The sequence below is a fragment of the Passer domesticus genome, chromosome Z, assembly GCF_036417665.1.
Source record: "Passer domesticus isolate bPasDom1 chromosome Z, bPasDom1.hap1, whole genome shotgun sequence".
In the NCBI taxonomy this organism is placed as follows: Eukaryota; Metazoa; Chordata; class Aves; order Passeriformes; family Passeridae; genus Passer; species Passer domesticus.
The window spans coordinates 40,367,537-40,394,779 of record NC_087512.1 but is presented as its reverse complement, the minus strand read 5'-3'; the positions used below and the strand labels follow the sequence as shown (position 1 = coordinate 40,394,779).

The 27,243-nt window shown below is 38.7% G+C and overlaps 1 protein-coding gene across 27 annotated transcripts in view; it reads right to left on the bottom strand.

Annotated features, from left to right (window-relative positions):
• The window catches only part of LRRC2 (leucine rich repeat containing 2), a 126,787-nt gene that overhangs the window by 79,512 nt on the left and 20,032 nt on the right, over positions 1-27,243 (bottom strand). For 20 of the 27 annotated variants that reach the window (XM_064403636.1, XM_064403637.1, XM_064403634.1 and 17 more), the window contains one exon: positions 20,138-20,240. The exons of the other annotated variants lie outside the window; for them this stretch is intronic. The gene's annotated coding sequence lies outside the window, so the exon portion shown is untranslated. The remainder of the gene's footprint in view (positions 1-20,137; positions 20,241-27,243) is intronic. 27 annotated transcript variants of the gene reach the window in all.

Sequence of the window (27,243 nt, the reverse complement as noted above, 5' to 3'; positions counted from 1 at the left end):
GAGACTCTGTTAACTTAATACAGAAGTCCTCAAAATTGCAGCTCCCAAGCAATCTGGGAATCAGCAGCTCTAAACGAACCACAAGACATCTGTCCCCAAAATTTCATAAATGCCTTAAAAATAATTTCAGCTCATTAAGACTTTGTCCAGAGACAAGTCAACCTCCAGTAAATGTGCAAGGACATTCAAATTATAACAGGAAGCATGTCTAAGAACTCATGAAGGATTGCACAGACATTGTAAGGAAGAAATGTAGCACTTAAAATACAGAGTTGTACAAGACACCACAGACTTTGAGTAGACAAAAAGGCTGTGACTGATGGAAGTCCTCCCAAGAGGTTGTTAACAAGGTTATAAAGATTCCCTAGATGAAAACATGTCAGAACTTAGATTATAATTAACATATGATGATCAGCTCTCTGTGTGAATGATGTACACATTTGTAAATGGAAGCAGAGTTTTACTCAACCACAGGCTCCTTTTAGAGCTACTTACACTTGTACCTGATTTGAACTGAATCACCTCATTTAAGAAACATTTTCTGAACTAAATAATGGTGTGTCATCTATTGATCTCTCTCATTACATTTAATTGTGCAACAAATTAAAGATACAAGAGCCCACCAGGAGCCCACTGGTGTGAATGAACAGAAATTAGATGTGTGTTACATTTGATTGACCAGTAATTGTTGAGAACAGGAGGCTTTTTTTGGTAGGAGACAGGCTTAGGAGACAGCCTCATTAGATGTGTCATTAAAGGGAGCCAACCATAGCTATCCCTCCACCCTGACCAAGTCAGTGAAGTAGCACAAGCTCTTTTTGGTATGCATATCTTCATCAAGGTACAACAGGGCACTATCAAGGGACAAAACTCATAGTTTTCCCGGGACAATTAAATCTGGAAAAATGAGGGGAAATATAGGAAATCTCAGTTCAACATTTGCCTGCCGTGAGCTCAGGAGGAAACAGACCACTGGGTTATCAAATGAAACACACTTCCTAGGCAGCTCTAGTGGGTTAATCCTGGCTGGACTCCAGGCACACACCAAAGCTTCTCTATCACTTCTCTTTACAAATGGGCAGGGGAGAGAAAATATAATAAAGGTTTCTGGATTGAGATAAGGAGAGGGAGAGATCACTCACCTATACCATCATGGGCAAAACAGGCATTAACTGGGGATATTGACCAAATTTATTAGTAACAAATTCAGAGTAGGATAAGGAGAAGTAAAATAAATCTTAAAAACACCTTTCGCTTACCCCTCCTCCTTGCCAGCTCTACTTCCTCCACCCTGGCAGTACAAGCAAACAGTAAACAGGGATTACAGCCAGTTCATCACAGTTGTTTCTCCCACTGCTCAGGGAGAATAGTCCTTCCCTGTTCCAGTGTGGGGACCCTACTACAGGAGTTCTCCACAAACTTTTTAATTTGAGTCCTTTCCATGGGCAACAGTCCTCCACAAACTGCTCCAACATGGGTCACTCTTCCACGGGTGAAGTCCTTCAAGGAGAGACTTTTCTTGTGTATGTCTCCCATGGATTTAGAAGTCCTACCAGGAAACCTGCTCCAGTCTGGGCTGCTCTTTCAATAAGTCTACAGGTCCCTGCCAGGAGCCTGCTCCAGCACAGACATCCCATGGTATCACAGCCTCCTCTCAGCCATTCATCTGCTCCAGCATGGGGCTCCTCCACCGACTACAGGTGGATATCTGAATCCCTATGGATTTCTAAATGCCTGTGGATCTTCATGGGCTGCAGGGGCGCAGCCACTTCGCCATAGTTTACACCACGAGCTACAAGGGAATCTCAGCTCCAGTGCTTGCAGGACCTCCTTCCTCTCTTTCTCCAGCCACCTTGATATTTGTACCTCTCACATGTTCTCACTCTGCTCTTCTCTGGCCACAATTACATTAGTGCAATAACATTTTTTTCTCTTAATCTGTTATCCTGGAGGCATTATCACCACTTCTAATTGGCCCAGCCTTGGCCAATGGCATATCCATCTTTGGAGCTGCCAGGGATTAGCTCTGCCAGACGCAGAGGAAGCTTTTAGCAGCTTGTCACAGAACCCACACTTGTAGCGCTCCCTACTACCAAAATTGGCCACACAAATTCAATACAGCAGCCTATTCGTTTCTGAGAGGACAAAGCAACTCTCTACCTTGTGAAAACCACAACACACTGTGGATCAACACAGATTTTTGGCTCTTGCCCCATGGCTTTCCGTTTTGGTACAATAGAGAAAACAAAGAAAGGTTCCTATTCTGAGCTGGCTAGGAAGTAGCACACACACTGTTGTCACCCTCCTCCTGCAGACTTGCTGCTTTATGAAACCACAGCATAAGACGGTGTTTTTAAGAAGGAAACAAAGGGTGCCATCTATTGTCCAAATTACAAGGGTGCCGACTTCCTTGCACTTATAGTATTCAACCCTGAGGATCTTCTGCCTTCAACTAGACTGCTACTATGGAGAGATTGATACAAATACCTGCTTTTTCCTTTATTCCTGCATGTCACATGGAGCCTCAGAAATAGATCTGCTTTGGCAATCTGTTTTACAGAGTGGAGGTATTGCAATAATATGTTACTAGAACACAGAGTAACCCTCTGGTATGACTGCCTCATCCCAGCAGCCCCACTGTAGAGCCATTCATATACAGTATGCAGTTCAAAGGGCTCCCTATGTCTATTACTCGGCTAGAGACAGAAATTTTCCTAGATGTGCAACTACTAGCTACAGATAGAAAAGACAGAGAAGAGAAGCTGTCTCTGTCTACTAATCCAGTTGTTTTTGTTTTTAATTCATGACCTGCTGCTAATAAACTAAATGGTTCACCAGTAAACAACATAATGTTTACTTTTTTTCTTTTTTTTTTCTTTTTTTGCTTTTTTTTTTTTTATTTGCAGTCCACATGACTTGTAGGCATTCCTTAACCATCTCATGCTTGGAAATAATTGTCACAAGCCAACACAAAGCGAAAATAAGAAAATAGGACTGACCTTTTCAGAGTCCCTAATATAAGGGGAATGAGCTTGAATTGAATTAAATGTGGGAAAAGAAGCACCAAAGAATTAAACAAAAAAAGTAAGAAACAAAAGATCAGTGAGAACTCATGAGGGTGCCATGAGTCAGGCCAGTGAGTGAGGAAAAACTGTGACATCAGAAAACAAATTTGGCCTGCAATGCCAGGTGCCTGCTCATGTCTTTACAGGGAAGAAGGTGTAATCTGACCTCATATCACCACTCTGACACATCAGACAAGGCTGGGATAAAGGCTTAGAGAGACTTTGGGATTCTGACTCATGAACAAGGATTGCCTGCCACGATAATAACTGCCCTTACTTTGCCCACTGCCTGCTCCCCACCAGCTGTGTTAAGGTAAAAGCAGACTATAAAGGGTTTCTGAAGCATGTTTGCCAGCAAAATTTTGGGCTGACAGCAGAAATGGCAGGTAATCGTAATGTTTTGCTTACTCAGGCAACACTTCTAGGAGGGCACATGAGCCAGAAGAGTCAATTACAATAAAGGTGCAACCCAAGTGATGCAAAGAAAAAAATTGCCTTGAGAGTTTTAAAACTTGTTTCTCACTCATGTGCTGCCAGCCAGCTTTTCTGCCCCTTTTTGCACAATATTTTGAGCATTTTCAAAATTCTTATCATAACTTTATAGTGGAAGACAGAGCCATGAAGCAAAAGAGCTTTGGTCCATACCTACAAACTTCAGGCAGAGAGAGTATAAATATGAACATGATCTCCTTCAAGAGAAGCAACTTTCAGATAAACACAGCAAAAAAAAAATCACTAAGTGATTTCTCAACTCAGTGCCATGTTACTGATTATACACCAAATTTAGATTGCACTGCAATGACCTAACAAGTGTTAGAAGAGTTCAAGTTAATTTCTTATGATTGGAGCCCATATGAGTAAGTTAATTTCCAGTTTCAAAGTGACACATAAGAAACTAGTTCAAACTAGAGCAATAAAGCTCAATCTAGGGCAGTAACAAAAAGTTTGTGGTCACTGCAGACCTTGTGCCATCAGAGTTAAGCTAATTTTGTAGTGCTTCTCTCTGTAATTTATTTCACTCTCTATACTATGAAAAGAGCTGAGAGAAATTACACTGAATGAAAGTTCACCCTCAAAACACACCATTATAATACTGCGGTTGTAAAGACTGTGGGAAGAGCTCTGAAAGGAAGAGAAATAACTTAATTGTGCCAGTTTGATGAGTTGTTAATGGTTTTCATTTATATAGTACACAAGTTTTTTACTTAATAGGAGAGAAATACAAAGAACAAGATCAAGAATGGAGTATTGAAGGTGGATAAAGAGAAGTTTTAATTTTATGAACATTCTTAACACACATTAATATTGATAAGGTAATTCACCCAGAAACAGTCAGGCATCTCCTCTACAGATGACTCATGGGGCTAGTTACCAGAATCAAATATTTAGCTGGAACAGAGTACAGGCTCTTTGCAAAAGAACCTCTATACTGTAGGGACAAGACATCAAGTTTGCTGACCCCACAACTTATAAATCTCCACACAGCCAGAAGCCACAAGACATATATCCTCATGCCATGGAGACCCTGAGGGTCTGGGAAGCTCTGTGAATAGTACATAGGATGGATGTGGCACCTACAGAAGAACCTGGGTTTGGCAGGTGCTTTGGTTCAGGGATGATTACTGACACTGATTCTTGCAGCCCAGACAGATTTGTTAATCATTCCTGTGATCACACTGACCCACCATCAGGTCTTGTGCTCCATGGTCTTCAAGTTGAAGACACACTCAAAGACCTTGCCAGCCTTTGCAGATGAAAGACATCACACCAATTCACTACTAGCAGCACAATAACAACAGCATTATTAATTACCAGTATGGCTTTACACTGTTGAGCTTCATATTGTTGACAACAGCAAATATTAAAGGTGCTACAATCATTAAATATATATTAACTTTCAGTGTGTCAAGCAAATATTACAAGAGGGGGCAGTGGCAATTACAGAAGGTAATTACAAGGGGAGACAAAGCAGTTTATCACAGCAGAAGATGAATTGTAAGAAAGGATGAAGGACCCTTGTTCTCTCTGGGCAATTCATACAGATTAAACAATAGCTTTAAAGTAATTAATCTAGTAGAATCTAATGATCTTTTAAAACAGTTTAAATGATGTTTAATGCGTTTAAATGAACTATCCCATTAAGACCCAAATTCATCATTTTGATTTGGAAGGGAAATTTTAATAAACCCAACCTTTAGCAGAACTTTAATAATTGTGTTACAGGTTTATAAATTAATGTTTGAGGTGGAACAGATCCTAGTACAGTGAGCTCATCAGTAGTACTGATAGCAATTTCTCAGAATGCTTGAAATCAGAGACACAGAGAATACTTTAAATGAAAATATTTTGTTATGTTTTCAACTATTTCCAGCAACAGATAAATGTGCAATTATACTAGGACACAGGTTTCTAACACAGATTCAAAAAGTCACATGAAGTGCTTAAGTACTACATTTGGTACAACAAAATATCCTAAAAAGAAGAGATATTATTGAAACAGCATTTTCTAGACAGTCACTGTGGTGAAAATATCTTATAGGAAGGCCCTTTCAATTCCTGGATCTTTTGAACTAAGTTTCCTACTACTGCAGGCACAATTGAGACAGAGTTTTTCACCAGCTGATCAAACTCCTCCAGTGCTATTGGAAAAGAGGCTCCTGCATCTGATTTGTTTGAAGGCATGTAACCCTCTCCTTGTGTTCTACCCATAATTACTCACAGCTGGTTTGTGCTGGTTGTGCAAAGGCTAGCACAGCCTTCACCTGCAAAAGCACAGGAACTAAATAAAGGATACCTCAGTCCAATTTCTTGCCTCTGCAATAATTACAAAGCATGCAGGATGCCAGGACCAAAGGAACTAAGTAAAATATACACTGTGAAAAGCACAACAATTAAAACCTATGTTTCTCAGTACTGCAGAAGGAAAAAATTACTTAAACAGCACTTCATTATGTATCCACAAGCAATGGGTGACAAAAAAAATGGGAGATGGTAAGTTCTTTTCTGACTGGGATTGATTCCCAGGTGATTTGTGCCTTAAATAGTTTTTTATTCAATCTAATAAGGCTAACTGGAAGACTGTATTTCAGAGATTTGAGATCTGCATTATAAGCAAGTAATGTAGGAGCACCAAAATGAGATTATTTTTAAAGATTAAAAGACACTTTGTGACTGATTCAAGTTTGTTTTTAATCTCTTGGAGAACTACATGATGCCTCCGGTAGGAGGCAGAAGAAGCTGGGATAAAATCTACCAGAAAAAAAAATTACTAGACCTCCCGCAGTCATTTTAAATTTCTCTCTGCTCTGGACACATCCATCTGCCCTTCTCTTCTTTTAGCACTGGTACCTGCATTGTTCCAGACATAGCAGGTTTGGGGAGTTAAACATAGGAGGAAAAACATCCCATCTCTTTTGGCAGCTTTAATTTCTGTCAGCTGAAATCCACACCTGGCAGAGCTCAGCAGGTAGAGAGACCTGCAGCAGAAGGGAGGAGTCCCACATCTCTAGGTAAGCAGGACAGCGGCAAAGCCAAATTAGCTCAGCACTTGGGAAGTCTCACTCTCAGACAACCAGGAGAAGCTTTTTGGACTGATGAACGGAGAGCTAATGACTGTACTGCTACTGATCAGATTCTAGGAGATTTGAGAGTCTTCAGAAAAAGCTCCAGGGATCTAAAAGGTCTTTCTGTCTTCTATGAAGGGATTGTACATAGATATTTAAAATCCTATATGTTTAATTGTGAATGTTGACTATAAATATTGATAAGGTTGGCTAAAGTGTGACAGTATCTTGGATAAGCTCCAGTGCAGTGAGAAGCACCCACTGTGCTGTACTTGTCCTCTGCCATGATCATCAGCTAAAAGTCCATGAACACATCAGACTTTTGCATTGTTCTAAATTATTTCCTTACCAGTTTGTACAAGGTGTCTCTTAGGAACTACTATTCCCTGTTTGTGTCTGGTCCATACAGACAGCAGTCTGCTGATGTAAGAGTTTGGAAGTCAAAATTTACAATGTCCTCAATAACCTGTTCTGGAGATGAACAATAGCAGTTCTGCCAGCAGACAAAGGTCTGAGTAGCATATACAGGTGTATACAGGCCTTAGTTCTCTATGATGGCCTGTAGTCCAAGCCTGAGTGTGGTGTTTAAGGCATGAATCCATGAGACAGAGTGAAAGGAGCTCAATTTCATCAAAAGGAAGAAGGTTTTTTGTCCCTTCTTGCCTTACATGTTCAGGTCCAAAGCAAGAGGTGAGGAGAGGCAAACTTCAACTGGGGGACTCCTTGGTAGAAAAGCACACCAGGCGTATGAAAATTCTTTGAAAGCCCTAGTTCCTTCTCTGCTCCTGGGTGAATACTTCCATCCTTTACCTTGTACCAACTCTGCCAGTAAGAAGGTCCTCTCTGTGGCTTATAATTAACTCAGAAGAAAGAGTTCCAGCAAAACATATTAGCAGCTTTCTGAGAATGCAATTAGTTTGCAGCAGGATTTCCAAATCTAACACATACCAGCACAAGAGGGCTGCTCAGATGAGAGTAGAAAGAGGAATAAAGCAGAGAGAGGAAGATTTCATACCACAGGGTAGAATCACAGACTGTCCAGAGTTGGAAGGAAGACACAAGAGTCATCAAAGTCAAGCTCCTGGCCCTGTAGAGGACAACCCCAAGAATCACAGCATGTGATTTACCCCATCAGTGAAGACAATTTTTTAATTTTCTGTTCACAAGGATATAAAACAATTTTGAAATAAGTGGGGAGAAAAAGTGGGGAGAAGGGGAGAATGGGGAGAGGGGGGTGGGCCATCAGGGGTGGGAGGTGGGAAAGAATATCATAGTAGCATTTGTTTTAAGCCATAAATGCTTGAGACATTCTTGAAAGACAGGACATTCAGTTTCTCCTCTGGAGTCATGTTGCTTCAGTATCTAACTTCGGATCATTTAATGCTCCAAGTCCACATCATCCCCTAGGATTTACAGCTACACAAGGGGAAAACTCACAGTACATTTACTGACACAGGGGTTTTTGCTTTGATTTATACCTTAGCAATTACAAATACAAAAGTGGGTAAAAAAGATTTACAGGATCTGTAAGTTGCTGCTCATGTTTGATGCATTCATGGCACCCTGAAGAATACAGAAAACATGCAGAGAAAAACACAGTTTAATGAATTCTAGTTTACACCACTGGGAACTTAGCATATGTAGTTGAAGCAACCTCAGCACATACCCCTCTTATGTTGTCTAGCCAGTTTGATGCAAAATGGGAATACAGCTCAATAAATACAGCCCATAATAAAAACATGCTGTTGGCCTGATGGCCAGTCCTTGTACCAATATATTCACATGGAGCTCTTAAAAACTGTGCACACTCATCACATTGCTGATAAGAGAGGTTGTGGTGTTTCTGACCCAGTTTTTTGAGTCAATATTTTGTCTTTCGTTAATTCTGGTCCCAAAGCTATTTCAGTGGGATTGGTGAACAGGGTAAAGTGACAGCAACAGAAGTCATAGTTCCCACTCCTTTTCCAAATTTCTTTCCCACTTCCCCTGCTTTTGACAGAGAAACACCCAATCTGATATCAAATGAGCCAATTCAAGTCACAGACCAAAGATAAAACAACCACTTTGTTTGTTATTCAATATGTTTTCTCTCTAAAGGAATGAGAAGGTGATCAGCCAATGACAAGGAACAACTCACTGGATGGGAGCAGTTCATGTATTCCATATTAAATTGCATGACCTCCCCTCCCTAATCCAGAAAACCCTGCATCACATCAATAGAGATGAATACCAACAGAATTTTAAAAACTCTGCCTCACTCAGACCAGGAACCTTCTCTATTTTCAGCATGACAGGAATAATTTCATAACCAACTCACTGGCTTCACTGTTGAAGCGTAGCCTCTCCCAGTTCTGGCTCAACAATGAAATGATGCAAACTGCTTGTAAAATTGTATGAGCATGTCTGATCAAAAATTTTCACTGCTGCTTGAAATCACAGCTCACCCTGGGAAAAGGAGTGCATTCAAATGTAAATCTTCCTGAAGGGTTATAACTTGCAACCCCACATAAGCCAGTTCACATATATTTTGTGTGTGTGTGTGTGTGTGTGTGTATGGATATAAAAGAAAATTAATCCCGTTTTAATCAAACTTGGAGAGGCTCGCACAGCTGGAAAACTCAGGACATTTGTGTGGAGAAGCTGATAACAGCTATCACTGGCTCCTCATTGACTCTTCATTGGCAGCTTCACACTTCTTGCTGTTCTGCAAGTATCAATTTAAAATGGCCTGCAACAGTGCCAGCTCAATTTAACGCCAAGAAGCTGAAGCTAGTAAAAAAGAAAGTATTGAAAAAACTATGCAAGTGTTACAAGGGAGTCCATGACTTTAAGACAGTACAACTTGGAACATATGTTGCTCCTCCGTTTCAGCAGATTTCTCTTTTTGCTTTGTATGCATATATGTATTTTTATATACATATCTGTGTGTGTGTGTGTGTGTGTGTGTGCTTATATGTGTAAGTGTCCAAGGAATGTTGGTATCCCAGAGTTAAATTTTAGTTATCGCCTATTTATAGATGGCCTTAAAGTTCCATTTCCCCAAGTTGCCTAGCAAATCATTACACATTTTTCTCACAGCTTTACACATGAGGAAAAGAAGATGCTTTTGTTCCAAGCACTGCAGTACAGCCATTCTGTTGTGCACTCAGTAAACTGCACAGGTCCTGTGAGATCCATCCCAAGCAGCTGCAGATGATGGTGTACTCAAAGCACAAGCAGTGGTTACCCGAGGGACCATCACTAATTTCAACAGTAGTGGAATTGACTGCTTATTAGACCCCATTTGAAATTTTCTTTAATGTAATGGAGATATGGCTTCTAGTCCTTTATTCTCTATTGCCTTGGCCTTGTGTTTTGACCTTGTATTGCAAAATGAGTGCATAAATCCATATTGTCAAACTATTTCTCTCAAAGGGCCGGGCCCTTTGACATGGCAATTTATGTGTAATTTACAATGCCCACAAAGCTTCGATTACGTGTGTTAGGCTTAAAGAGCCTTGGCCAGCTGCCTGACATTCACCTGATGATTTGTTCGAATTTAAACTTTACAGGTGTAAATTTCCTTGAGGCAGACACCATCTGCATACAAGGGAAAGTTAGCATACAAGGCATTCTGTTTCGTATTGACTTGGCAGATCCTTAAGCCTACCTAGAGAACCTGTGATTTCATGAAGCTTTGACAGCTCTTAAGGCTTCGTTCGTTACAGCTTTCAGTTCCATGCCCAAGTAATAGCCAGAGCTCCAGCTTGGAAAGCAAGAAAATGGATTACAGTTGTCTGCTACTGCATGACTCAACACTATTACACATCCTAGACTTAATATAATTAGGATTCTTTCGAATATGAGAAAGCATTCAACTCGTTGCTGCAGTTTTCAGTTTTTAATTAGGTATTTCTGTGAATGTGTTACAGATATGGGTTTTTTCATTCACAAAAATCTGTGCTACCTGCTGGCTTTCCAAAATGTTCCTGGGGCAATTATGTCTGTGTAGGTACAAATAAATTTTCATCCCACGAATATCAGTGAAAATGCATCTGCCTCTGACACCTGCTACAAAATGTGTACAGTACTGGGGCAGTATGTGCCAGAAACACTGGCAGCCTCTATCTGCTGTGACATATGTTCACACGGGTGAGCTGTAGTGGAAATATCCATACTGGGAGTGGGAGGTAGACAAGTGATAATTGCCTCTCAATTGCTTATTGACTAACTTGCTAGGCAGGAAAGCAGAGGTAGCAGCATTTAAACCATACAGGACACAACTTGGAAAGCTGCTTCAAGTTCTCACAGCGAGCTGTTCTTGAAAACAGATGTTGGTAAGCAACGGCTAGAGAGACTTGACAACAGAATGTGCTGTTATTTCTTCCTTGCTTTTGAAAGTATACAGAAGGATGATGAGTAAAGAGCCTCCCTACCAGGCTAGAAAGGTCAAGATTCTCTTAAAGCTCTTTTAGAGCTCTTGACTTATTTTTTTAGCAACTGAAGGGGAAAGATTTCTCTGCTTTTCTAGTGGATTAGATTTTGTTTACATGAACTTTTGCTAAATTTTTTATCATATATACAACTCTCAAGGAATTACTCCAACTTTCTCACCTATGCTGCAACTTATACTTGTCCATCTTGCCTCTGCCGAACCCCTTTTTGTGTCATGGATTCCTTTGTGTTCTGTTTCTGTTCTCTGTCACAATGAAGCTGGGACTGGTGTTTGATAAGGGCTTTTCCACTCAGAGTGCTAGGGAAGATTTGAAAATATTTTCTCTCTTTTTTTTTTTTTTTTTTTTTTTTTTTTTTTTTTTTTTTTTGTAGTATATTTTTCAGTTTTTAAAATTAAGAACACAGCAGATGGCATCTATAGAAAGGGACAGTTTCACCAGGACACAAATTTTGTATTCTCTCTAGAGTATTAATAGAACAAATATATTTTCAAAGATATAGCCTAGCTACCTTTCCTTGGCCTCACAAACAGTAAGTTCCTGTGCCGCCCTATAATTAAAGATTATGCACTAGAGCAACTTTCTACCATAGGAATGGTGGCAACTCGGCTGAATAATTCCCACTAATTGCCTTAGTAACTTTTGCTTTTCCTTTGTCTTTTGCTAATTGTGAACAGATTTCTTTACTCTTCAACTAGTTATTAAAAAACTGAACTCTCCATCTCTATCTAATTTTTAAACTTTTATTTCACCTCCATAATACTCTGCATGTTTCTAGTTCTTAATTTAGGTTATTTGTCTTATTTTAAGATAATTACAACAAAATATCTCAGCTAGGATCATTCTTGTAGGAAAGTATTTTTGCAGATAGCAAGCTTTCTCACTTTAGAAAACTTAAAACAAAGAAGAACTACCAGTTATGGTAAAAGTGTAACCTTGCTGTGTATCCACCAACCTGTGCTTCAAGCTTTAAAAGTTTTGCATGCTGGAAACCAGCTAGAGCTGTTTTCAAAGAGCCTATTTTCCAACCACTTGAAGAAAGTATTTTTTAAACAGGAAAAGTCATCTGGGAAATGAAATATACGTGCTGTGCTTAAAAAAGATAATTTTTATACTAGAAGAGACTGCGTCTTGGTAGGGTCTTGTTTCCCTCACTAATGGGTGAGGGAAACAGTCTTTTATGATCATATTTTCAAACTTCGGTAATACCCAAAATTTCTTCACTTAAAATAATTTTTTTTTTAAGTTGTAATCTTACTTTAAAAATACTCCCAAGTTTTCTCTGTATCGTTTCCAAATTGTTGCTGGCAATATATTAATTCAGCTCCCTGACCACAGAAGAGAGGTGAATTTTTACTAAACATGGTGTTACAGAACCATTTCCTCCTGTCACCCTGACTTCAATCTGCGTTAAGCAATAACATGAGGAAAATAAGATACTCAAGGACAAGCCTGTTTCTCTGTTTCTGCTGAAAGAATATCAAGCAATTACAGAGCTACAAAAAGGGGAAGGCAAGGCATCCAGAGGTTATCTTACCGTTTTGCCCTGTTGTCCAGGACAGGATAAAAAAATATCTAAAAGAAATCTAATCCTTGTACAACAGACATTTCCAATATTTCTCCATTTTAAAATATTTTTCCTTTATTTTTTCTAATACAGTTGAAAGAAATTAACTATTTATAACTTCCAGGTGATCAAACACAAAAACTCATATTTGTGAAGGCGGGATTTAGGAGAGGCGCATGTTTTTAACAGAACTTTATAAGCAAGTTGTTAAAGTTATTAAACTTTACTGCAAAACTGAAGAACTTGTACCTTGGGGAGTTGGTTCAGTTTGTGCTTTGGGGGGGTGGTTAATGTCTTAACATTGCTGTGGTAGGTACTGTGACTGATGGACATAGTCACAGTGCAAACACATAAACATTATGAAAAACATACTGGAAATTTTCAAAAGAAATCTTTCTTCTACTGGTTTACCTACCGGCTGGTTTTAAAGCAAACACTTTGTTTTCTCTGTGCTTAGCAGAGACTGTGATGCAGTTGTCCATGGTAAAAAGGAATTGGTTCCTTCCCATACAAGTGAGTTTGTAGGACTCTGCATAACATAGCATGTACTTCAAGATGACTGTGGTAAGCAAACTAGCTTTAGGGACTGAGACAGCAGATATATAGTGTGCATTTTCTCACTAAGCAGGATCCTAAGCTGCTAGGTTGCAGAAGGCTGCTGACATCAACATTACAACTAAGACATTAAACATGCCAAAAAAAAATCTTGGGAAAACCTCATACTACAGGACAACTCTCTAATTAATTGAGGCAGTAAAACACTAAGTCAAAGATCTGTGTTGCTAAAACCACAAAATAGGGAAAATCTAGGTTTATAAAAATATTATTTTAGAAAGCTACGTAGAAACACAAAAACATGACTTTTTCCTACTAGGTAAGGAACAAACTCCTGGTCTAGCTTTTCTAGCTTCCACTATCTTCTCTCTTCTGAATGCAACTCTTAACAGCTATTCACAGCTCCTTTGAAATTTCCTGTGCTTCTGAGTGCCCGCCAGGAATGCATTCCAATGGCTCAAAAAGGTTTTTAAATAGAAGGGGAAAATGTGCATGTTCACTGCAGAAAGAATTCGTCCTTTTGATTCCAGCTTCTCAAGTAAAGTAAGGATGAAGAGGAGATTCTCAAAATTTTCCCAGTGTCTTACCAACAAAAAACATCTGTGGTTATTTTCACACTACTTGTACTCTGCTTTCCAGAATGGAAGAAGTACAGAAAGTTCCCACTTTTCTTTGGGCTTGAAGTGTGATTTCGGAGTTTTCTTCATTTAATAGAAAATTTTATTAGTACCTAACTAGCAATATTGGATTCTTCCGTATGTTTTAACAGTCCTGAGAAATTAAATGAGAAATTTCTTTTAAAGCCGTGTTTTTCTGTACCTGCAGGCATCTACCTTTATCACCATGGAAGGTGTAACAGAAAAATCAAGCTGATTGTCAGTATACCTCAACTCACTATCCGGGGAACTTCACACGCTTTTGTGAGGGAAAAAAAAAAGGTTAGGGGGTGGGGAGATTGACAAATAGAGATTTTACACAGGATGTCATTTTCTACAGTGTGTAGAGAACATAGTTCCCTTAAATATCTACAGTTTTTTCATGGACACCTGACAAGTATCTGTTAGTATCTGTCTAATGCTCCAAAATTATCTTCCTTGAAAGGAACGGAATTTCCTAAGCAGCGTTTTTTCCTCACAAGAATTGAACTATATTTTCTATAGGAAAGAATCTAGGCTTATAATATATTTGTTTCAATGAGTGATACAAAAGTTAAAATGGCAAATTATATATGCAGTATCCATTTACATAGTTCAAAAAACTACTTTTTAAACCTTTCTTTTCCTAGGCAACTCGATTACTTTTCTTATGACTCTTCATCAGATAGCAGCTTGAAAATTTTGTTTCTTCTGCCTCATCAAGAAATTTAATTTGAACGCCGTGCTTACTTTAGACGTTTATGGGTATACATATCTCCTTCTATGGTCAGAAACAGTTCCTGCAATGCATGTGACAGTTCAATGAAGATTTACAAATATAAATTTGTAACCCACTCTTTTAGCTATCTCAAAGCCTGTCATTCAATAATGGCAAAATAAACAAAGCTCATTATACTGTCCCAGCGTCTCCCTTAAATCATTTACCTCTTATTGGAAGGGAAAAAAAAAGAAAATAAAAGGGGGGAAGGGCTTTTTGGAGTGTTATGTTTCCCCTGTTACTCCTTGAATTTTTTTCAGTTTTCAGACTTCACATTTGTCCACAGTTGATAGATACTTTGTGGTTTTAGGATATCTTTGTGCTTTAAGAACATCTTCTCTGCAAAAGTATTTTTACTGCATAACACTTGCTGGACTTTTTACTGAGTGGCAGGGTTTTAAATAAGGTTGATTTCGATCTCAGTATGGCCATTCCCTGATTTGTATAGCCCAAGTGAATCAGAAGAATTTTCCATATGTGTACACATGCAATCTTCTCTGAGTGGCTATAATGGCCAATAGCTTGTGCTCACAACTGCAAATAGGCTGTGTTTTTCCATGAAAAACAAATTGCCTCCTGCTGCAGAGCTGTAGAATGTTTAGCCTTTGTTTTAACCAAAGCAGAGGCAAAATATAGCTACAACCTATTGCGGAAAGCCTCTGATCCCCAGCTTCCAGTACGGTCCCAAACTGCTGGCCTGAAGGGATTCCCTGAAAATTAGCAACTACAAATTATACAAACCCGATTTACAATAACATCTCATTTACTAACAAACAACACCAAGATCTCACAAAGATGGGTCCAATACAAAGAGTGGGAGAAATAGATCCTACTGTTGTGAAGATGGCAACTTTTATTGGGCAACACAGATAAATTAAGAATTAATTAAAATTCACTACTGTTTTAAAGGTGTAAAACCTGGATCCAAAGACAGCAATGCTCTGAGACAAAACCTCCTCTTGGAGAAAGTATCACTTGATTGTCTGAAGTTCGGAATAGTTGCTCTGTTCTAGGGCCATAGCCATCAAATTGGGAGTTTGATGAAAATCTAATTGTTGAAGCAAGTTTGCACTTAATTTCCTTAGTAAAAGTTTGGAAAGTACAGATTTGTCATTCAGAAAAACGAGTTTTATTGAAAACAGAGTGCTCCCAAGCGCCGCAGTTAGTCTGTGAGGAGATGCCACCGGGGAGAAATGCACAACACCTCCTAACAATTCTGTGTTATCTGGAATCAGCCTCTTTCAGAATTATAGACAGTACATGACTGTCTTTTGTGATGTTGCATTTTAGTCTTTAAAGGATTACCTCATATCAACTAGACACACTCACTTTCAGGACAATTTGACCCTTATTTCTGGTACTTTCATAAAAAGTACCAAAATTTTGACCTGCTTTTGAATTTCTCGACTTCCCTCCTTCCCGGTTTCCTTTCTCGTTTCTAATCTCATTACTACCTTAGATACCATCTAAATAGGTTAATAGACTGCTGCTGTGGAGCACTGAAAATCCATCTAGGCAATCAGTGGTCTGTTTAAAGCAGTCAAGTGAAGCTTTAATGTAAAGATGGGGCCTGAATCAAAATGTTAGGTCTAAGCACCTTTACCCACTGGGATGAACTGAATATAGGGTCATGGTTTGTGACTCTTTGCTGAGCTGTTCAATTATCTTGCCTCACATGCAACCACCAATGGGAATTTCTAATTTTCTTTTTAAGCGTTTTGAACAGAAAAAAAAAAAAATTCAAATAGACATATACTAAACAGAAATAATCACTGCTGATTAAATAATGTCTGACCTAATCTTTTTCAGCAGGTGAACTGAAAGGTCCAACGATCTATGATCTATGCATCATCACATGGATAACTACGTCCCGATAATCCTTGGTCTCCTTTCAGTTCAGGAGAAGAAGTAAAGCATGTTCATGCCCTTGGGTGATCACAATTATGTTAAAGAATGCAGCAGGCCAAAAATCCGAAAAAAAAAGAGGCTTTGCTGCTCCTGTTGTCCGGAGGTAGACTTTTGTAATGGACATCCCTGAAATAGGAGCAGACAGACTGACTGCTCCAAGATATTCAATTATTACTGTAAGTTTAGATTTGGCTTCCAGATGTCCAACAGTAGCAGATGGAAAACAGCAACACTGTTATCCAAACAGCTTACACTGCTGAATATTGCGGTATGTGAGAGCCTTGTCTTAAATGAGCCGGTAATTAACAGCACGCGTGATATAAACCAAAGCAAAGAAACTTCCTCTGGCAAGGTAAGCCTTTCTTTGGAGATTTCCTCCAGGATACCTAGCTTTAGCAGGAGATTCTGACCATAATGTACTTCAGAAGTGTCTTCATTACATTGTGATAAGTTAGAGGAAAACCTGGAGGAGCACAAACACTTCGCACCAAATCTACCTCTTTGTGCGAGTACAAACAAAACAGTCTAAAAGAGGTTTAAAGCCAAAGTTCTGGCCAAACCCGAACAATTCACTTTGTGCTTCTTCAAAAAGTATCACAGAGACAGATAATATAAGAAAACACACAGAACTAGCAAGAAATACAGCTCACCACTCTGAGCATGAATAACAGACTGCCAAGACCCTCAACACCAATACAAAGCTGATTTTAGAGGGATTTTGGTAGCACAGGTCTCACTGAAGAAACTCATACATTTCTCATTCTGACCTATGAGTTTTGCTGCCTGACAAAATTACCTTCAGCAGTATCTATCAACTTTTTCACTGCAGCTGTAGTGATGATATGGATTCTCTATTGCTTTATCTTCCTCTGAGGTAGCGGAAAATACAAGTATGGATTTTGCTGATTCTCAAGGGGAAAAGTGTATTTTGTTGGTTAGATTACACCTATGGTAGAGGAAGGAAGGAAGGAAGGAAGGAAGGAAGGAAGGAAGGAAGGAAGGAAGGAAGGAAGGAAGGAAGGAAGGAAGGAAGGAAGGAAGGAAGGAAGGAAGGAAGGAAGGAAGGAAGGAAGGAAGGAAGGAAGGAAGGAAGGAAGGAAGGAAGGAAGGAAGGAAGGAAGGAAGGAAGGAAGGAAGGAAGGAAGGAAGGAAGGAAGGAAGGAAGGAAGGAAGGAAGGAAGGAAGGAAGGAAGGAAGGAAGGAAGGAAGGAAGGAAGGAAGGAAGGAAGGAAGGAAGGAAGGAAGGAAGGAAGGAAGGAAGGAAGGAAGGAAGGAAGGAAGGAAGGAAGGAAGGAAGGAAGGTTTGAGTGTTTTGATTGTCCTCACTAAAATTACTGGGGTACATCTTTTTCTAACAAAACTCAGGAGTAGCATCTTTAATACTGAATTTATGTCTATCTTGTTGCTTATAAATACTATTTTCAACCCCATTTCAGGATGGATCTATATCCTCTTGACAAAGCCAGAGGTAATATGTATTCCTCAAGGAGGGATCAGGAGGAATTCTGATCCTCTTTAGTGTCTTGTGAGTATATGCTCTAGTTTGCAGGGGAAATTCCTGCTGTGCACAGCAGGAGCTGGTGCCAGGCTGCAAGCTCACAGGATATTTTGTGACAAAGCCTGGGGTTTTTTTCCCATATGTTTAAAATTAACCCATTCTCTGCAAAATCTTGGCAACTGTCTTCACAATTTTGAATTTTTGATTGTAACTGAATAATATACTGATGTAATAATATGTTATCTTTCTTTCCACTGGGCAGTTACTTTTTATTTAGTTGGGAAGTTGTGTCTGGTTTTTAATTTTATTAGGTTTTTTATTATTTTTGGGTCTTGGGGATTTTGTTAATGAGTGGCACTTTTCCCAAAATCAGCCTACACATAATACATCCATCTCATGAGTTGATTGTCTCTTTGAAAAGACTGAGTGATCATCTTGAGCTGCTGATGCTGGTGTAAAGACCTAACATAAATTGTTTGCTTGACCTTTTTAGAACTGATTTTTTTTCTTTTTAGCTCATAATAATGTATTTATTTAAAGTTTCCCCTCCAATTTACCCTTTGCTTCAGAATGAGAAAAAATTACATATGCTGAGATGTTATATTACTCAAATACTTCTATAGATTGTTTCAGGCTTTCCAAAACAGGAATCCTTCTTATGAAAGTCATCAGGATTTATCCTCCCGTTTTGAGAGAGGTGCCATATTACCTACATAGTTAAAATGTATGTGTTACCTAATCTGGTAGACCAAATCTGTACCAATAATTTAAAGTAGATTACATTACTGCAGTAAAAAAACTATTTAGAATTATTCCTGAACAGTTCCATAGTTTGAATATTTTAACTGCACTATAAGTGTACATAAGGATTTATATAAAGTTATCACACCCTTCACTGAAATTACTGCAACAGGAAAATACTTTAAAGTTTTGGTCAGTTAAATTATCTTGCTGAGATAACTTATATATTTCTTTTCTGTAGCAAGGTTTTCTCAAGGGCTGCAGGCCTCTGCTGGGTAGATGTCTATATAAAGGAATTAGGATTCACAGGTATTATCCTGTGCAGCAGCAACCCCAGGGTGAAGATGCTACATCACTCTCATTGAGCCTGGTACAAGCTGCATTGGTTTTTCCCTAAGGTCATTCACACAGCTTAGCCCCGGAGGAAGGGAAAGGTGGATGCACCTATTGTCTGCCTCAACAGCAAAACTTGTACAGAATTAAAGAGCAATACATTTTCTGTTGTTTTACTAGGCCCGGAGTACATGTCACAATTCAATTCACAGAGAACATTACAGTAATTTACAGTAATATTTGATGCGTTCTTAGACTGTCTAAAAAATGTTGTATAAAGCCAAATTAAAGCCTTATTGCAGAATTTTATTTTATTCTAGCCACTAATGAAGTTTAAAAGTTTGATTAGGAACAGATTGAAGGCCAATGTCCCCTCTTAAAAAAAAAAAAAAAGAAAAACCTACTCTTAAATACCTGCTTCTACTGGCACTGTTTTTTCAGTATGTCTCAGCCTATATCCTCAGGGAGTGAGAAAAATAATTCATTCCATATTTCCACTCATTTTGATCATTAGGATAAAAATATTTTTGTACCAGCTAGGTTTCATCAGGTGCATGGGTAACCAAAGAGTCATTCCACATATTTCCCTCTGCCTGAAACCAAGTCACTTCCTCAGAAGTTAGTCAAGTGAGCTGAGACAACAACAGGCTTTAGTTAAAAAGTGCTAGCCTCTCCAGCTAAAGACCGACTCTTCTTTACAAAGATTTATCTACAATGAAATTATAGATAAATCTATCCTGGGTATTAGATAAGGATTGTGAAAAATTGAACAGGTGTAAAGAAGGGCTATAATTCAAAATGTAGGTTACCTGTTATTGACTTTCTTGTCATTACTCATAAACAAACGTTGCCTAGATCAGTGTCAAAATTGTGTTGTCCCTTTCTTTCTAGTACATTGGTGTGCATAACTAACAAAAATGTACAACATTCTTTAGGGAATCAAGTCATCATACCTCTTCAGTTGATTGCATTTAAATATTTTTTTGATTCTGATATCCATCTTTATACAAACAACTGCTCATCTAGGAATGGAAAGTCTGTTTCTTAGCAGAGCAACTCACTTTCATCTCTCTCACTCCGAAGCTGAGTTCTGTGAGCACCATGTTAGAGGTTATCAGCAGGGGCATCCTTTACTGGAGCTGCTATAGCCAGCACACAATCTCACTGGAGGAGCAAGAAACTACAGTCAAACTTCTGATTTACTCTGGTGCACTCATTTTCAAAGCAGAGGTCTGGGCTGCCTGCATCCATTTACAGATTTTTTTCTGATTTACATATAGACAATTGTGATAAATATATATATATTTGTCATCACACAAGGACTAGAGATTAATCCTTCCTAGATCTGTACAGCTCATAGGGCTTTTTGATATATAGGCACATAGCTTCAAAGGATTGGTTAGAAGTATAATCCACTCTGCTATGAGTTTAGTTAGGTGTTGAGGTGATTCTCACCTGATCTAGGATACATGAGTTTAAATTGCTTAGGGCTGGAATACATGTCTCCAGCCACCTACTGTCCAAAATTCTGGTATAACTTTTATCAATAAAATATCATGAAAGAGGAGCACACAAGTCCCACAGATTATATATGTTGAAGCTAACAGCTCATGAGACACTACCAGAGTCAAGCTAGGAAAGCTGTGTCACTTAAAAGAGAAAATTAAGATGAGAAGTATGAGAAGTCTCTCATCACCCTCTACTGTTTAAAACAGCCAGTTACTTGCCCTTTGCTCTCACAGTTGTTTAATGTCTTATCCTATTCCTACAGAAATAAAAATAACACAATCATGGCCTAACACTGGCCAGAAAGAAAATTTGAAAACAGAAATTTTGCTTTTTTGCAGCTTTAAATAGTGTTATTACAGCTGCTGCTTCTTCCAGCCCTGACATATCCCAAACCCAGTGATTTTTTCACTGTTAGCTCAGAATTTTATTTATGCAAGCATTTAACATAAAGCCATTCACATCTTTTAGGCACCAAGGAAATCTCAAACACATCACTAGCCAGGGCAGCAGCCTAGGCTCTGGCAGGAGCTACCTTGGTAGCCCCAAAAGGTGAGCTGCTAAGGGGATATTGGATACCAGAGTCATTCAAGCAGAACCTCTGCCTCTAAAGCGATAAAGTGATGTCACAGTTGTTGGGCTTTTTGTTGAATACTTATTAATCACCCCAGCTGGAGAAGTAGTCAGGACTGACAGGATTCCATGAGGTATGGAAACCTGGATATGCACAACCTCAAAACCATTTTCTTTTATCTGTGTGTGATGTAGGGAATTTCTATTCCCTATACTTTTCACTCGTCACACAGATTGGTCAGCACATCCCACACATTTTATGCTCACTGTGGTTACATTTTGGGCAGTAATTTCCCACACCAAAATGTCAGAGTCCTAAAAGCCACTAAATAAGTATTCATATGGTAGCACTTTCACAGCAATTGAACAGATACTTGTTCTGATTATGTAGTGAATATGAAGTCCACTGCCCTCTGATGAAAAAAAGGAGACATTTTCAATTCCATAAGGTAATATTTTCATGTGACCCAACCTGTGCCCCACAAAATATACTAGGATATCCAAGACAATGTCCATTTTATATCTATTTAACTTGAACTCATTTAGGAAAAGAAAAGACTATTATTCAGCTCTGAAGTTTTTGTGTTCCCACTTTCAGGGAAACCATTGCTTACAGCAAAATTCTTTATGAGTCATTGTCTGTGTTGAGCTACATGGATGGAGAACCAGATGACCTGCTTGAATTCATGTTTTGAAACATGAGTATGAAGATAATTACTATAAAAGACAAGTTCTATAGACAAAGTTTGGCAGGACAGACCAGGCTCAAAATAGCCCTGGGCACATCCAAGTAATCTATATTCTGTGAAAGTAAAGTTGCATGACTGTAGTCAAACCTAACCTCTTCAAATTTCTAAGATATTTAAATTTTCTACTTGCCCCTCTCGTCATTATAGTTGTCATGTTTTCATTTGTCCAAACAACAATTTCAAAAGGGAAAAAAACTATAAAACCAAAAATGCTAACCTCAAGAAAGCCCTTTTACTTCCCCCACAATTTTCCAAATATCTAAATGCAAAAGTGACATGAATCTGTAAATTTTTTCTTTTACTGCCCATAATGACAAAACTAAGACAACATATGTGCAAGAACACCAAACTGCAAACTTACAATTCTTTCCTAATGGGAGCAAAGAAAAATGGTGGTTGCCAAATAAACAAAATAATTAACAAGAATTATTTTTAAAATTCCATCCTTGGATAGTAATGTGACATTAACAGATATTACACTCTAGTCCAGAGGTCCTGCAGAGAGGCAAACAGATTAGGTTTCATTTGACTGCCTGTGGGCTTTACTTTTAACCTTTTTCCCTAAACTTCCAACCAAAAATATTTATTTCCTCTGAGGTCTTCTGTTAGTGTTCATGATTATTTTATCTTCTATTTTGTCACAGGGTCTCAGAAAAAAAAAAAAACATATTTCTGAACCACAAAAGTTCAGAGCCTTTTTTAGGTTTTTACAATCTGCCCTGTCCTGCCTGGTACAGTGAGTAGAGACCTGACCTGTACTGGCTACAGACCCCACTTTGGAGCACTGGAGCTGTGGCTTGTGACTGTCCCGATACCCACAGCTGAGGCATCATTCTTGGCTTTCCCCAAATACACTGCCTAATACAACTCCAAGGCCAGATTCAGAGGACACAGTCTTGGCCATCTTCATGAACACCAAGTACATGATAGAGCTGCACATCCTTTAACTGCTATGTTGAACTACAGTTTTGCCTCCCTCCAGCTTCCCACATCTACAAATGGGAATCAGAACAAAGTACCAGTAGTAGCAACAAAAGCTCAGAGCAACAAAAAAAGACCCTTTCTGAAGAATTGTCACTGGATTTGTTTCATTCATTTGTAATTGCAACACACTGCTTGTATCAAAGCCATTCACTCCCACCATAAAAACAAACAGGCTGACTTGTTAGTTATTAAAGAGATAATACCTTTTGCCTGCATGAGGTAATTCTGCTATAATAAAATGGATGAAAATAATCCTGCTCAAAACCAACAGTTTAGCTGCAGTTCATTTTTGTGGGAAGAGCTGGCTTTGACTATCTCAGAAAAAGCTGCACATTTCTGCCAAACAAATGTCTGTATGACTGCATACACAGGCATAGAATTTTTTTTCTCATGTTGACCATGCAGGAGAAGTAATCTGCCAAGTTGCTTGACAAAAGCAATCTACCCTCCACCCATTTAATTGTGCACAAAACATACTTAAACAGACAGGATCCAAAGGCCGTTGTGTGTATGCCCGAGATGCCAGATATACTCTGACATCTGAAATGAAGAAGCTCAGAAATGGCCCAGATGCAGCCAAGAGCTTATATCATGTGTAAACCCACAGTCAGAGTGAGGGTATCCTGTCTCCTTTCCACCCCTCATTTCTGCAGTCATTAAGAAAAACAGTTAATTCTGTTGTAATATTTGAAAAACAAATCTAAACTCACTATGCAGATCATTGCAGTCAGGGCAGTGTCCTTTACTGGCTTTTTTTCCTGTGTTATGATTTCAAAATGGACATAGAACTTTGTTTTGCTTTATGATGTCTCCAGTTGGCACTCTCAGGGCATGACAGATTTTTTTAGGCACCAGTGTGAATCTGAGAGTAGACTTAGAACATACTTGCAATTAAGAAAGGGATGATTACAATGGGGAACTGAAGATTACACTGAAGAGAACGGGATAGGTTGGGACTTTCACTAAAAAAACACTCTTTCCTTTCCCATTCAGAAAATTTTTTAAAAATTAATTTATGCCACCTCGTAACTGTTATTTTTCACCTGTTTCTTTGCCAGTATTTATGCAGTAACAAGAGGACACAGGTCAATAACAGGATCAATAAAAATAATTAAAGCTGAGGATATTAAAATTAACATAATTATATTCCAGACAGAGCTGGGCAGAAAATTGATTCCCTGTCCTGCAAATGTTGAGATGTAAAACATATTCCTGTCTTGCATCAGGACAAAGCCAAGGATTTACTTTCTTTTTTTTTACTATTATTTTTTAAAAATTAAAAAAATCTGAAAAAAAAAATACAGAGAAAGACAGAAACAGATGAGCACAGACAATTTGAAATAGCTGATAGTCTTTTAGACAGATCACTAAAACTAGATTTTAGGAAAGTCTGAGTCCATTCTTTAGGCTAAATCAGAAAAAGTAGGAATTGAAACCTAGGTATCACAAATCCCAGCTGAGAGCTTCAACTGTCAAGTTATTTTCCTTCTTTTGCAGGTGAGTCCTTCTTCCTGAGCAATACTCTGTCAAAACAATATATTTCCACAGGATCTCATTTAGAAAATGGGCCCTCTCCAATTTGTCACTTTTCCAAAAAACCATAGTTACAGAGTGCATGCTTATTGTCAGATTTGTGGAATGGTTGCCTGAAGGTAGCTCTATGCAAGCACAGAAATTCTTTGTCATAAACACAGAGCATTTTAATTTTTTATCTTTCCCTCCAAAGATGAGTCTTCTTTTTGCTAAATGGACACTTGGGAATGGACATAACTTCTGACAGAATGAAAACTTTACACAGAACAATCTATATTGACAGTAGGACCATATTTTTAAAAAACCAGAACCAACCCTTTATTTAAATTTTTGGCAATGGACTGTTTTCAATTTAGTTGTGATTTTTCTGTCTTTTACTCCCTACTAGAGATTCATTTGCCCTTTCAGGAGCAATAATAGCTATCAATATTCCCATTTCTTCTTGTCCTTCCTCCAATCTCTACAACATACTTCAACTTCCTCTTGGGCTACTCAAGTGTTTGGCAAGCTGTGTTGTAAACCAGATGGGACAAAATGATAGACTGGAAAATAAACTGTTGCAAAATCTTTTGTCAGTCTACCTCCCTATTTTTTGATAAAAATTCACAGACAAGTCACTATCTAAGAGATGTAAAGTTGAGAAGAAATCAGAAAATTCTTGTTCAGAGTTTCACTGATCTCTGGCTTGAAGTCTTTTTTTTTTTTTTTTTTGCTCAGGCTGATTGCACACAGGCAACTTAAAACTAATATCTAATCCTTCATGTTCCATGATGACATCATACCAGCAAACCTAGCTTCTCAGAATTGAAGCATGGTGGAATCCTGTGGCAAAAGCAAGCCCACAGCGTTAATGTCACACCCACTCACATTGTCTTGTGTGGTCTGAGCATCAAGCATCACTCACCTAAAACAAATTAACTATGTCTAGTGTATGTAGTAGCATAGTTTACAGACTACAGGTTTTGTCACTTTGGAATATGTATTAGTTGTCCCGTTCTTTCTAAGCATCACTAAAGTAATCCAGTAGTCCCTGTGATTTTTCTTTCTTTTTTTTTTTTTTTTTTTAAGCACAATTAGACAACACTTTTTGTCTAGGATTTCCACCCAGTATTAGGAGTTGCTAGACTGAAACCTCTCTGAGATGGCAATTTATGGACAGGGAGTCTTTTTATGGACAGGGAGTCTTTTCACAGCTGGAGGAGAAGTGAGATATTCAAAGTTTTAAAGAGGAATCCTGTAAAACCAAATATCCCCAAATAACTTTTTGAGTATGCTCGACATTCTGTCTTGTTAGTGTAAACATATACATGTCTCTTGCTATCAGGAATGTGACAAAGTGGACATAAGGGAACAGAAGTTGCAAGGCTCTTTGAAAGAGCTGTTTAATACAAAATGAGATACTGTTCTGATCCTTTGATCTGCAGAAGGTTATGGATGCTTCCCCAAAGCTCCTAATGCTGCAAGACTCCCAGTCACTAATGAAGAGCTGGACTGACTTTGTACAGAGTAACACTGTGCACACTTCTGAAACCTTGTGCTGATCCCTGCTTGTCCGTGCTGCTCTGCACAGCCTGAACAAGAGCAAGCACAGACACTCACCAACATCTGCACTCCCAAGCACAAGCCTTTGAGGGTGTTAAAGTGTTAACACTGGGGCAAGTGTGGGAGAGAGAGTATAGAGAGAACTCAGTCCAAGAGAAAGAAAAACAGCCAGACTGAATATAAGTGGGATCAGCAGCTAGATCATTGTTTTGAAAAGTAGCATTTAATTTCCCGTGTTCTCCCTTGTTAACTTAAAACCGTGATGCTGGATGTTGCTCTGGGAACCTAGTGATCAATAAGTTTTAGAGAGTAGAGATTTTTTTTTTAACTTGTTGGCTATTTCAACAGAGTTCTAGATAATGACAAGGTCCTGGCTTACTGCAGCCAAACTAAGAAGTGGTTAATGCCCAGCAGAAACATAAAAATGCAAATTATATTGACTGGTGAGAGGTTGGCCTTGGGATATCCATGAATCTTCAGCTGCTGTGATAAATACCGACCAATCTGCCAGCACAGTCAATGTAGGAAGGGGTTAAAAAACTCACTGTGATCCTTATTGTGTACAGGAAGACACACATTAGTCTCCAGTCCCAACACAGCCCTGAAAAATTCCAGCCAGTGCCTAAGTAGTTAACATAGCAATTTGGCTTCACCTCAGCAGACATCTATGTACTCAGCTGTGGCAATTTTAGGAAAAACACAAGCCTAACTGGAGAGAGCTCTCTCATAATAAGCTGACAGTGAAGACAAGACACATAAAAATTGTCATGATGTAATCACTCTAGGTCGGGCATGCATATTGGCATTGGCATTGGATCTGACCATTATGCGGGTGCTAAAATGATCCAGAAAATAGTGCTAGACTAGATATGCATTAATGTAGCTCTCCATCTAACTTGCTAATTCTTTTGCCAGATGTTTTGCAGTAGTTTATAGAAGGCAGCCATAATTTTGACAACAGCACATAAGACACATGCATGCAAGTACAGATTTATCACTGTGGGGTTGGTGGGCAGGGATGCTTCAGTGGGATTAGCTCCAGCTAATACAACACTTCCACGTATCAGAGGGTGTGTCATGATGATGTGATTCCTTCACCTACATTAGGAATTGTGTTTCTCTCCCACAAATGTTTGTGGCTTTATTATTCTGTGCAGAATCTCTTCCACTGAATAGATTTAATCTATTATAAATGCACACATAAACAGAGAAAAGACCAAGGAACAAATTTTATATCACTAGATAAACATCAGCACAATTTACTAAGAAAAGAAAGCATT